Source organism: Bubalus bubalis, chromosome 6 (assembly GCF_019923935.1).
Source record: "Bubalus bubalis isolate 160015118507 breed Murrah chromosome 6, NDDB_SH_1, whole genome shotgun sequence".
NCBI classification, from domain to species: Eukaryota; Metazoa; Chordata; class Mammalia; order Artiodactyla; family Bovidae; genus Bubalus; species Bubalus bubalis.
The window spans coordinates 40,664,328-40,677,014 of NC_059162.1; positions in this window are offsets into that span (position 1 = coordinate 40,664,328).

Consider the following 12,687-nt stretch of genomic DNA (forward strand, 5'->3'; position numbering starts at 1 on the left):
TAGTGATCTTAAGATGCTAGGGGCAAACAGGATTTAGAAAGATAAAAAATAAACTGAGGAATGTAGCATGAGTTACAATGTAATCACAAGTTAAGTACAGTAAATCTGGGTAGGGGAAACTAAAAATGTCAAACCTCTGACTAATGCTTTTCTCAAAGTATAAAAGAGAACCTGAAGCTTAAAATAAACATGTAGTTCTGTACTATGAGTCAGAGACTACATCATCATCGTCTGCTGACACCGCTCACCCCTTCAGGCTGATTCCCTGGCTGCCGGAGCTGGACTCCAGCAGGGGGGACATCTTATTACAGATTATCAGGACTCTCCTGGGGCTTCTCCGGTGGCTCAGCAGAAAAGAAGCTGCCTGCAAAGCAGGAGACACAGAAGATACAGGTTGGATCCCTGGGTCAGGAAGATGCCCTAGAGGAAGGCATGGTAACCCACTCCAGTATTCTTGGCTGGAGAATCTCAAGGATAGAGGAGGCTGGTGGGCTACAGTCCATGGGGTCGCAGAGTCAGACATGACTGAAGTGACTAAATACTAGTGCAGCATCCCCTCCCTTGAATCTCTACTGATACCACAAAGCAGTAGTCTCATTACTAGTGAAAGCGAAGCCTTAATTGCTCAGCCCTGTCCGACTCTTTGTGACCCCATGGACTGTAGCCTGTCAAGCTCCTCTGTCCATGGAATTCTCTAGGTAAGAAACTAGAGTGGGTTTCAACTTCCTTTTCCAGGGGATCTTCCCAATGCAGGGACTGAACCTGAGACTCCTGCACTGTAGGCAGATTCTTTATTGTTTGAGCCACCAGGGAAGCCACAAATGGTTATTACTGGTGGACAATGGTGCAAAGCTTCATTTTCAGCTAGGCCACCTTTGATAACACCCCAGTAGAAAGAGATGGATGACTCCTTATTGTCAATTGGAAATGGAAATTCAGGCTTCCTGTGGGTTTCCATTAGCAACACAGAGGAAGCATGGTGTTGGTGAAGGGAAGGGTTAATTACCAAACAGTAGAGACAAATGTTCCAGCTTCTTACTTGGCATTCTCTGACACCACTCCAGTAGGAATACTGGAGAGCCTAGTTACAACCTAATAAGGGTAATAGTTTGTGTTCCTTCCTTGGATTTTCCTGGTATCATTGAACACAGTCACAAGATTGAGTTGGAGAAAGGCAGCTATTATCTCAAAGTTTTCTAATTTACTGGACTTCTTTCATGATTTTTTTGGGTAAGGTAAGCAGGATTTGTTTGGGTGGGGGAGTTAAATCTATGTTTGCTGAATTCCAACTTCAGCTTCAAGTCTGGTATACATCAGGTCAAAAGAAAACCCAGGTGCACTGGGTTTTTGAATATTATCCCATAAAATCCATTTCAGTGAAGAACCTCAGAATACACCATTATTCAGTAATAGTGTCTTTACAGATGTAATCAAGATGAGCTCATACCAGATTAAGGTGGACTTTAATCCAATATGACTAGTGTACTATAAGAAGAGGAGAATACACATGGATACAGGGAGACACAGATTAGAAAAGAAGAAATACAACTGTTCCTCTTGACATAGATGATTTTCTGCATAGATTCCAAAAGAATCTCTAAAAGTAGAACAAATAAAATAAATAAATAAATAAAAGTAGAACAAATAAATGAGTTCAGTGAAGTTGAAGGACACAGATTAATATACAGAAATCAATTTTATTCCTGTATACTAGCAATGAACACATGGACAATGGAATTAAAAATACAATTCCACTTAACTTCCCTGGTGGCTCAGACGGTAAAGCGTCTGTCTACAATACGGGAGACCTGGGTTCGATCCCTGGGTTGGGAACATCCCCTGGAGAAGGAAATGGCAGTCCACTCCAGGACTATTGCCTGGAAAATCCCATGGACAGAGGAGCCTGGTAGGCTAGAGTCCATGGGGTTGCAAACAGTCGGACACGACTGAGCGACTTCACTTCACTTCACTTCCTTCACCACTTAACATTGCTTTAAAAATGCAACACTTACGTGTATAATTCTAACAAAATATGTATAGGCTTTATAAGCCCAAACTACACAACACTGGTGAAGGAAATCAAATGAGAACCATACTGTGTTTATGGATTAAAGCATCAATATAGCAATATTGCCAAACTTCCTCAAGTTGATGTATATAGGTTTAATTCAAATCCTATCATAATGAAAGCTAGACATGTTACAGTTATGTACAAGATAATTCTAAAATTTATATTGAAAATCAAGGCAACTAAAATAGTTAAAACAATTTTCAAAAAGAAGAATAAAATGGGAGATTTGATCTACATGGTTGTAAGACCTATTATGTAGCTACAGTAATCAATACTCTATGGTATTGCCAGAATAATAGATAAATAAATCAATGGAAAAGAATAAAGAATCTAGAAATAGATGCAAATATGTCCACCTGATTTTCAAAACAAGTGTGAAAGTAATTCAGTGGAGGACAGATAGCCTTTTCAACACACAATGACAAAACAACTGGACATTCATAGGCAAAAAAAAAAAAGCTCATCTTATACAAAAATAACCCAACATGGACCATGAAATAAAATTTAAAATAAAATAAATTTTGTGAAAAAAAAGAAAAAAGAAAATCTTTGAGACCCAGGGCTAAGGAGTGCTTAGACATGACACCAAAAGAAGTATGATTCATAAAAAAGGAAAGAATTGAACTATCTAACTTCATGAAAATTATATACAGTTGTTCTGTGAAAGATACCATTAAGGGGATGAAAAGACAAATCACTGAGTGGGAGAAAAAATTAATATATTCAACAAGGGACTTGTGTTTAGAATATATAACGTACTCTCAAAACTCAATGGTAATAAATGGCCTAATTAGATAAAACAAACAATCTAATTAGAAAATTGGATAAAGAAAGGAAGAGACAACTCACCAGAGAGGATATACAGTGGGAAATAAGTATTGGAAAATATATTCAACCAACATTAGCCATTTGTGACATGCAAATTAAAACCACAATGAGATAGCCCTATACATCTATCAAAATGGCAAAAAAAAACAAAAGTGACACCAAATACTGTTAAGGATTCAGATAAACTGGGTGAGTCATACATTGCTGAAAAAGGATATATAAGTTTTCACTATATAGTGTCTTTTAAAAAAATATACAGTATAGTTGCTTAGGGCTTTCCTGGTGGCTCAGATGGTAGAGAATCCAGCTGCAATGCAGGATACCCGGGTTCAATCCCTGGGTCAGGTTCTAATATTATGTTAGTTTCTGCTGTACAACAAAGTGAATCAACTATATGTATACATATATCCCCTTCCTCTGGAACCTCCCTCTCCCTCCACACACACACACACACACACACACACACACATCCTACCCATCTAGGTCACCACAGAGCACTGAGTGAGCTCCCTGTGCTATAGAGCAGTTTCCCACTATCTATCTATTTTACACATGTATACAGTGTATATATGCCAATACTACTCTCTCAGTTCATTCCACCCTCTAGTTCCTCTGACCCACGTATATTGTTTCTTACAACTGCATGTGGATTTACACCAGAAGGCTCAGTGGTAAAGAATCTGCCTGCCAATGCAGAAAACACCACAGATGTGGACTGGATCCTGGGTTGGGAAGATCCCCTGGAGAAGGGAATGGCAACCCACTCTAGTATTCTTGCCTGGGAAATCCCACAGACAGAGGAGCCTGGTAGGCTATGGTTTATAGGGTTGCAAGAGTCAGACATGACTAATTACACACACTCTCTCAGAATAAACAGATTCAAATTTGAAACATGTTCTATAAAATAGAATAATATAGAAGATTAAACACTTATAAGCCCATATTAAATATATATGATCTCTTTATAAAATAGAGAAATAAAATACTATAGATAACTGTAAAATACATATTCCCTCTTCCCATTCCTCACCCTTCCTAAGTTTGTACTATATTCACCATATAGTGTCAAATAGTACCAAATATTACCAAATATTTACCATATTTGTAAGTATACATTATCAATAAATAAAGCTAACTACAAACCATATGTAACACTGTTTATTTGATCAAATTGAGAAGGTAAAACATAAACACAATAAAATGCAGTAGTTTTAACTACAAAGCTTGATGAGCAAATAAGCCTATGTAACCCCCAAACCAATCGAGATATGAAATCCAGGGACTTATCCAATAGTTCAATGTTTAAGACTCCAAGCTCCCAATTCAAGGGGCCTGTGTTGAATACCTGGTCAGGGAACTAGGTGCTGTATGCCACAATTAAGACCTGGCCCAGTCACAAAAGAAAAAAAGATATGAAACACATCTGCTGCTGCTGCTGCTAAGTCACTTCAGTCATGTCCAACTCTGTGCGACCCCTTACACGGCAGCCCACTAGACTTCTCTGTCCCTGGGATTCTCCAGGCAAGAATACTGGAGTGGGTTGCCATTTCCTTCTCCAATGCATGAAAGTGAAAAGTGAAAGTGAAAGTGAAGTCGCTCAGTCGTGCCAGACTCTTAGCAACCCCATGGACTGCAGCCTACCAGGCTCCTCTGTCCATGGGATTTTCCAGGCAAGCGTGCTGGAGTGGGGTACCATTGCCTTCTCCTATGAAACACATCTACCACCCTCCAAATCCTTTCACTCCATCTAAAGTCTAATCCCTCCAACCTTGGCCCCATAAAAACATGTGTAATATTAAGTGTAATAAATATTTATATGAATGTACCCTACAATATATTAGTATATCAGTTTACTCTAAGAACTTGCCTCCTCATATCATCTGTTATTCAATCTCTCTCTCCCTCTGCCCTTCCTATTTTCTAATTCAAAATGTCCACATACTTTTAAATTTCTACAGAGTTCACTGACACTGGAAGGAGAAACTTCCCTTTTTCTGAAGAAATTCTAATGAAAGCATTTTCATTAGAGGTGCAGGATATATTTATCTCTAGGAAAGTGGAAATAGCTCACAAATTGTGGTTCCAGAACAGAGAATTCCTCTGCCAGATTTGGTTTAAAGGACTGGATCTTGATGCCTGATAGTAAAGTTTTTAGACAACATGTTACCAAGTTTAAGGTCAAAATATTGTAGTAATTGGAATAGATGTAGGAGAATCACTTAAACCATCTATCACTGAGGAATCTTTGCTCAGGCAGTTCTGGCAGTGGGAATGAAAGTGATGCAGGTAATAGTTAGAGTGAAACATTTGATAATTCCACGAGGAACTCTAATATGGTAGGAAGAATGGAAGCCTCATCTTGCTCTGTCAATAACAGACAAAGTGACTGTTAATCTTATGGGAAATATACACTGGGGGAAGATCCCCTATATTCCAACAACCAATTCCACAATTCAGACATTAGAAAATAATGATAAACATATTAGCAAAGAATGTACAAGCCTTAATGTAAAAGTCTTTGGTACATGATCTTGGTCCTGCTTAGGACCTCAGTTGAAAAATTCGCTGTGATTAGGAAGACCAGGGGGATGGAAAGGAAATTAGGAAAACAAAACGACACCTCTACAAGTAGTTCTACTTTTCAAGATAAAATAAATCACTGGAAACAATTAGATCTCTATGGCTTCCCAACCAAAGGGAAGTAGATAAACAACAAATATTTCCAGTGTAAGAGGGTCATTGCCGTTTACTTACTAAGCGCAGGTGGCTGTGACCGGCGCCCTGACCGCAGCCTAGAGGAACTACCCCACGTCCGAGGTCAGGGGCAGAAGCCGGGAGGACACCATGCCTGAAGGGCAGCGGCCAAGAGGAGTTACCCCACATCCGAGGTGAGGGGCAGCAGCCGAGAGTTCCAGGCTGCAACGGCGCAGGGACAGCCGAGAGGAGCTACCCCGCGTCGGAGGTCAGGGCGGGCAGCCAAGAGGAGCTACCCCGCGTCAGAGGTCAGGGGCGGCGGCCGGAGGAGCTACCCCACGCCCCAAGTCGGAGGCCAGGGGCAGCGACCGGGAGGAACAAGCCCACGCCCGAGTCCAGGGAGGGCGGCCAGGAGACCAACCCCACATTCAATGAGACGTGGCTGCGTGGGTACAGGAGGGCCTAGAGGAGCTATCCTACGTTGAAGGTCAGGAAGGGCCGCGGTGAGGAGATACCCCTCGTCCAAGGTAAGGAGCAGCGGCTGCGCTTTGCTGGAGAAGCCATGAAGAGATACCCCACGCCCAAGGTAAGAGAAACCCAAGGAAGACGGTTGATGTTGCAAGAGGGCATCAGAAGGCAGACACACTGAAACCGTACTCACAGAAAACTAATCAATCTAATCGCACTAGGACCACAGCTTTGTCTAACTCAATGAAACTAAGCCATGCCCGTGGGGCAACCCAAAACGGAGGGGTCATGGTGCAGAGATCTGACAGAATGTGGTCCACTGGAGAAGGGAATGGCAAACCACTTCAGTATTCTTTTTTTATTTTATTTTATTTTTAAACTTTACACTTCAGTATTCTTGCCTTGAGAACCCCATGAACAGTATGAAAAGGCAAAATGATAGGATACTGAAAGAGGAACTCCCCAGGTGAGTAGGTGCCCAATATGCTACTGGAGATCAGTGGAGAAATAACTCCATAAAGAATGAAGGGATGGAGTCAAAGCAAAAAGAATACCCAGTTGTGGATGTGACTGGTGATAGAAGCAAGGTCTGATGCTGTAAAGAGCAATATTGCATAGGAACCTGGAATGTCATGTCCATGAATCAAGGCAAACTGGAAGTGGTCAAACAAAAGATGGCAAGAGTGAATGTCGACATTCTAGGAATCAGCGAACTCAAATGGACTGGAATGGGTGAATTTAACTCAGATGACCATTATATCTACTACTGCGGGCAGGAATCCCTCAGAAGAAATGGAGTAGCCATCATGGTCAACAAAAGAGTCCAAAATGCAGTACTTGGATGCAATCTCAAAAACGACAGAATGATCTCTGTTCGTTTCCAAGGCAAACCATTCAATATCACAGTAATCCAAGTCTATGCCCCAACTAGTAATGCTGAAGAAGCTGAAGTTGGAACGGTTCTATGAAGACCTTTTAGAACTAACACCCCAAAAAGGTGTCCTATTCATTATAGGGGACTGGAATGCAAAAGTAGGAAGTCAAGAAACACCTGGAGTAACAGGCAAATTTGGCCTTGGAATATGGAAGAAAAGACTAATAGAGTTTTGCCAAGAAAATGCACTGGTCATAACAAACACCCTCTTCCAACAACACAAGAGAAGACTCTATACATGGACATGACCAGATGGTCAACACCGAAATGAGATTGATTCTATTCTTTGCAGCCAAAGATGGAGAAGCTCTATGCAGTCAGCAAAAACAAGGCCAGGAGCTGACTGTGGCTCAGATCATGAACTCCTTATTGCCAAATTCAGACTGAAATTAAAGAAAATAGGGAAAACCACTAGACCATTGAGGTATGACCTAAATCAAATCCGTTATGATTATACAGTGGAAGTGAGGAATAGATTTAAGGGCCTAGATCTGATAGAGTGCCTGTTGAACTATGGAATGAGGTTCGTGACATTGTACAGGAGACAGGGATCAAGACCATCCCCATGGAAAAGAAATGCAAAAAAGCAAAATGGCTGTCTGGAGAGGCCTTACAAATAGCTGTGCAAAAGAGAAGCAAAAAGCAAAGGAGAAAAGGAAAGATATAAGCATCTGAATGCAGAGTTCCAAAGAATAGCAAGAAGAGATAAGAAAGCCTTCTTCAGCAATCAAGGCCAAGAAATAGAGGAAAACAACAGAATGGGAAAGACTAGAGATCTCTTCAAGAAAATTAGAGATACCAAGGGAACATTTCATGCAAAGATGGGCTCGATAAAGGACAGAAATGGTATGGACCTAACAGAAGCAGAAGATATTAAGACGACATGGCAAGAATACACAGAAGAACTGTATGAAAAAGATCTTCACGACCCAGATACTCACGATGGTGTGATCACTGACCTAGAGCCAGACATCCTGGAATGTGAAGTCAAGTGGGCCTTAGAAAGCATCACTATGAACAAAGCTAGTGGAGGTGATGGAATTTCAGTTGAGCTATTCCAAATCCTGAAAGATGATGCTGTGAAAGTGCTGCACTCAATGTGCCAGCACATTTGGAAAACTCAGCAGTGGCCACAGCACTGGAAAAGGTCAGTTTTCATTCCAATCCCAAAGAAAGGCAATGCCAAAGAATGCTCAAACTACTGCACAATTGCACTCATCTCACACGCTAGTCAAGTAATGCTCAAAATTCTCCAAGCCAGGCTTCAGCAATATGTGAACTGTGAACTTCCTGATGTTCAAGCTGGTTTTAGAAAAAGCAGAGAAACCAGAGATCAAATTGCCACCATCCGCTGGATCATGGACAAAGCAAGTGAGTTCCAGAAAAGCATCTATTTCTGCTTTATTGACTATGCCAAAGCCTATGACTGTGTGGATCACAATAAACCGTGGAAAATTCTGAAAGAGATGGGAACACCAGACTACCTGATCTACCTCTTGAGAAATTTGTATGCAGGTCAGGAAGCAACAGTTAGAACTGGACATGGAACAACAGACTGGTTGCAAATAGGAAAAGGAGTACATCAAGGCTGTATATTGTCACCCTGCTTATTTAACTTATATGCAGAGTACATCATGAGAAATGCTGGACTGGAAGAAACACAAGCTGGAATCAAGATTGCCGGGAGAAATATCAATAACCTCAGATATGCAGATGATACCACCCTTATGGCAGAAAGTGAAGAGGAACTAAAAAGCCTCTTGATGAAAGTGAAAGTGGAGAATGAAAAAGTTGGCTTAAAGCTCAACATTCAGAAAACGAAGATCATGGCATCTGGTCCCATCACTTCATGGGAAATAGATGGGGAAACAGTGGAAACAGTGTCAGACTTTATTTTTCTGGGCTCCAAAATCACTGCAGATGGTGACTGCAGCCATGAAATTAAAAGACGCTTATTCCTTGGAAGGAAAGTTATGACCAACCTAGATAGCATATTGAAAAGCAGAGACATTACTTTGCCAACCAAGGTCCGTCTAGTCAAGGCTATGGTTTTTCCTGTGGTCATGTATAGATGTGAGAGTTGGACTGTGAAGAAGGCTGAGTGCCGAAGAATTGATGCTTTTGAACTGTGGTGTTGGAGAAGACTCTTGAGAGTCCCTTGGACTGCAAGGAGATCCAACCAGTCCATTCTGAAGGAGATCAGCCCTGGGATCTTTGGAAGGAATGATGCTAAAGCTGAAACTCCAATTCTTTGGCCACCTCATGCAAAGAGTTGACTCATTGGAAAAGACTCTGATGCTGGGAGGGATTGGGGGCAGGAGGAGAAGGGGACGACAGAGGATGAGATGGCTGGATGGCATCACTGACTCGATGGATATGAGTCTGTGGTAACTCCGGGAGTTGGTGATGGACAGAGAGGCCTGGCGTGCTGCGATTCATGGGGTTGCAAAGAGTCGGGCACGACTGAACGACTGAATGACTGAACTGAACTGTTCAACTCTTTGCTATCCCATGGACTGTGGCACCCCAGGCTCCTCTGTCCGTGGAATTTTCCAGGCTAGAATACTGGAGCGGGTTTTTATTTCCTTGTCCAGGAGATCTTTCCAACCTAGGAATCAAAGTTGCATCTCCTGCCTTGGCAGGCAGATTCTTCTCTCCTAAGCCACCAGGAAAACCCCTCCCATGATTACATTATTTTATGTAAAAATCCATCTTAGCAGATTGGCGAACAAGAGATTCTCCTGCTGAGTTCAAGAAGCAAACAGCCATTTGTAAACTGCCCAGAAGAAGGCCACTTGGCAGTAAACTGGATGGCCTCTAGGACCTGAAGGTAGACTCCTGCAGGCAGCTGGTAAGAAGATGGGGCCTTCAATCCTATCGTCATATACAAATTGATTCTTCCAACAACTGAGCGAATTTGAAAATGGATTCTTCTCCAGGGATGTCTGCAGATGATAATGCAGTCTACTTGCCGCGTTAATTGCAGCACATAAGACCCGGACCAGAAGACTACGGCGAGGTGTACTTGGACTTGGACCACTGAAATTGTGAGATAAAATTGTGTTGGTTTAACCTATTAAGTCTCTATTTGATTGTTATACAACAGTGTTTATAGGATGTGCCATAATTACTGAGGATTCAAAATTATATCAGTCTGGAAAAAATTGAATTAAAGTAGTATTATAAAATGGATTGTTTTAATCATTGTTTGCTTTTTTGGCATAAATTGATTAGTGAAGGATATTTTTCTAGACTCTAGAGATGGGTTAGAGTGGCATAAGACCCTATATTCACATATCAATATAATCTGAAAAATAATTTTCAAGTAGTTCTTCCCCAATGCTAAATGTTTTCAAATTTCTTTTCATTAGAATTTTCATCATGATACCACATGATAGGTCTTGACATTGTCTTCTAATTTTCTAACAGAAGGGTATTTTTTGCAGAGTTAGAATTGAAGTTGATTATATTTTCTGTTTGAGAAATTATATATATTTAAATGTATTAAAAGATAATGAAGATATATCACATAACTGAGAAAATAATAGGATATAAAAATGCTGCAAAATGAGTGAAGAAGAACAATTTTATTGAACTAGATTGTTTTCTGATAACGCTAATCTTTTATGAGTGAATATAGGTTTCTATCTATATGCTGATCATTCAATTACAACGAATGTGAAATGAAGGTACCAGCCAGCCATACTTTACTTTATTTGAATATTTAACCATTTATACTAAATCCTGCTTGAGTATAAAATTTAAGAATTTTCTGTTCGTTTAATGTGAAAATGTGATAATGTGATTTATGAAAAAAAAATATATATGTATTTGGTTATTCAGATGACCAAAGTATATTTTTCATATATATTTTAAACTTGTCCATATATTTGGTCTTTGTCCTGACTCACAGCTCCCCAAATACTTGGAACTTCCTAAGTGTTGAAAGCCTAAGATGTCTTTTTTTATGTTAATGAGGTGAGTTTTGGAAATCACCTAAGAATGGGGGCTGCTTGTCAGTGGAACCAACCAGTTAATTAGAGGGTTGGAACTTTCAGTCCCACCCCTGACTTCCAGGGAGGGCACAGGGACTGGAAGTTGAAAAATTGCCAATTGCCAATGATTCAATCAATCATGTCAATGTAATGCAGCCTTTGTAAAAACCCAGCACTGGGTTCAGAGAGCTTCCAGGTTGGTGCACAGCAGATGCTGGCAGAGTAGCAGGGGCATGAAAGTTCAGTACTTTTCCCACATTTATTGCCCTATACATCTTCCATCTGGCTGTTCCTGTGTTACATCCTTTCATAATAAAATGTAATCTGAATATTCATTGGAAAGACTGGTGCTGAAACTGAAGCTTCAAGACTTTGGCCAACTGATGCAAACAGCCAACTCTTTGGGAAAGACCCTGTTGCTAGGAAAGATTGAGGGCAGGAAGAAAATAGGGATGCAGAGGATGAGATGGTTGTATAGCATTACTAATTCAAAGAACTTGGGTGAACTCTGGGAAATGGTGAGAGACAGAGAGGCCTGGCATGCTGCAGTCCATGGGGTCACAAAGAGTCAGACATGACTTAGCACCTGAACAACAGCAGTCTAGAAAATAAGCATATTTTCCTGAGTTCCATGAGTCATTTTAGAAAATTAAATTGAACTCAGGGACGGGGATATAGAAATCTTTGATTTATAGCTGCTGCTGCTGCTGCTAAGTCGTTTCAGTCATGTCCGACTCTGTGCAACCCCAGAGATGACAGCCCACCAGGCTCCCCCATCCCTGGGATTCTCCAGGCAAGAACACTGGAGTGGGTTGCCATTTCCTTCTCCAATGCATGAAAGCGAAAAGTGAAAGTGAAGTTGCTCAGTCGTGTCCGACTCATAGTGACCCCATGGACTGCAGCCTACCAGGCTCCTCCATCCATGGGATTTTCTAGGCAAGAGTACTGGAGTGGGGTGCCATTGCCTTCTCCGTGATTTATAGCTACTGCTACTGCTAAGTCACTTCAGTTGTGTCCGACTCTGTGCAACCCCATAGACGGCAGCCCAGTAACAACTTGGACTTACTATTGGCATTCTGAGTTGACATGGGTTGGTGGAATCTCGAATTTGTAGTTGGGCTATCAGAACATGGGTAAAAACCTGGGTGTGTGTTGAGAGTGAGTGTCTGTCACATGAGACAGAGCCCTCAATTTGTGGAATATGATGGTATTTCCAGGTGAATAATATCAGAATTGAGTTGAATTATAAGACATCCAGGACTTCCCTGGTGGCTCAGATGGTAAAGTGTCTGTCTACAATGAAGGAGACCTGGGATCGATCCCTGGGTCAAGGAAGAGCCCCTGGAGAAGGAAATAGCACCCCACTCCAGTACTATTGCCTGGGAAGTCCCATGGATGGAGGAGCCTGGTAGGCTACAGTCCATGGGGTTGCAAAGAGTTGAACACAACTGAGCAACTTCACTTCACTTTCATAAGATATTCAGTAGTGTCAAATCATTGCTTGTTGGAGGTGTGGGGAACCTCCCTCTGTCCCTTTCTTCTTACACTTTAGAATTGGGACCAGAAATCTAATTTAGAAAGCTATATCCAAGACCTGCTAAAAATATGGGGAAAATACCTAAAAGTTAAGTCTTGCAGAATTGTAACATATAGGTGCTAAAGTTGATAAAGCTTTTATGCAGATTTGTTCTCTAAGA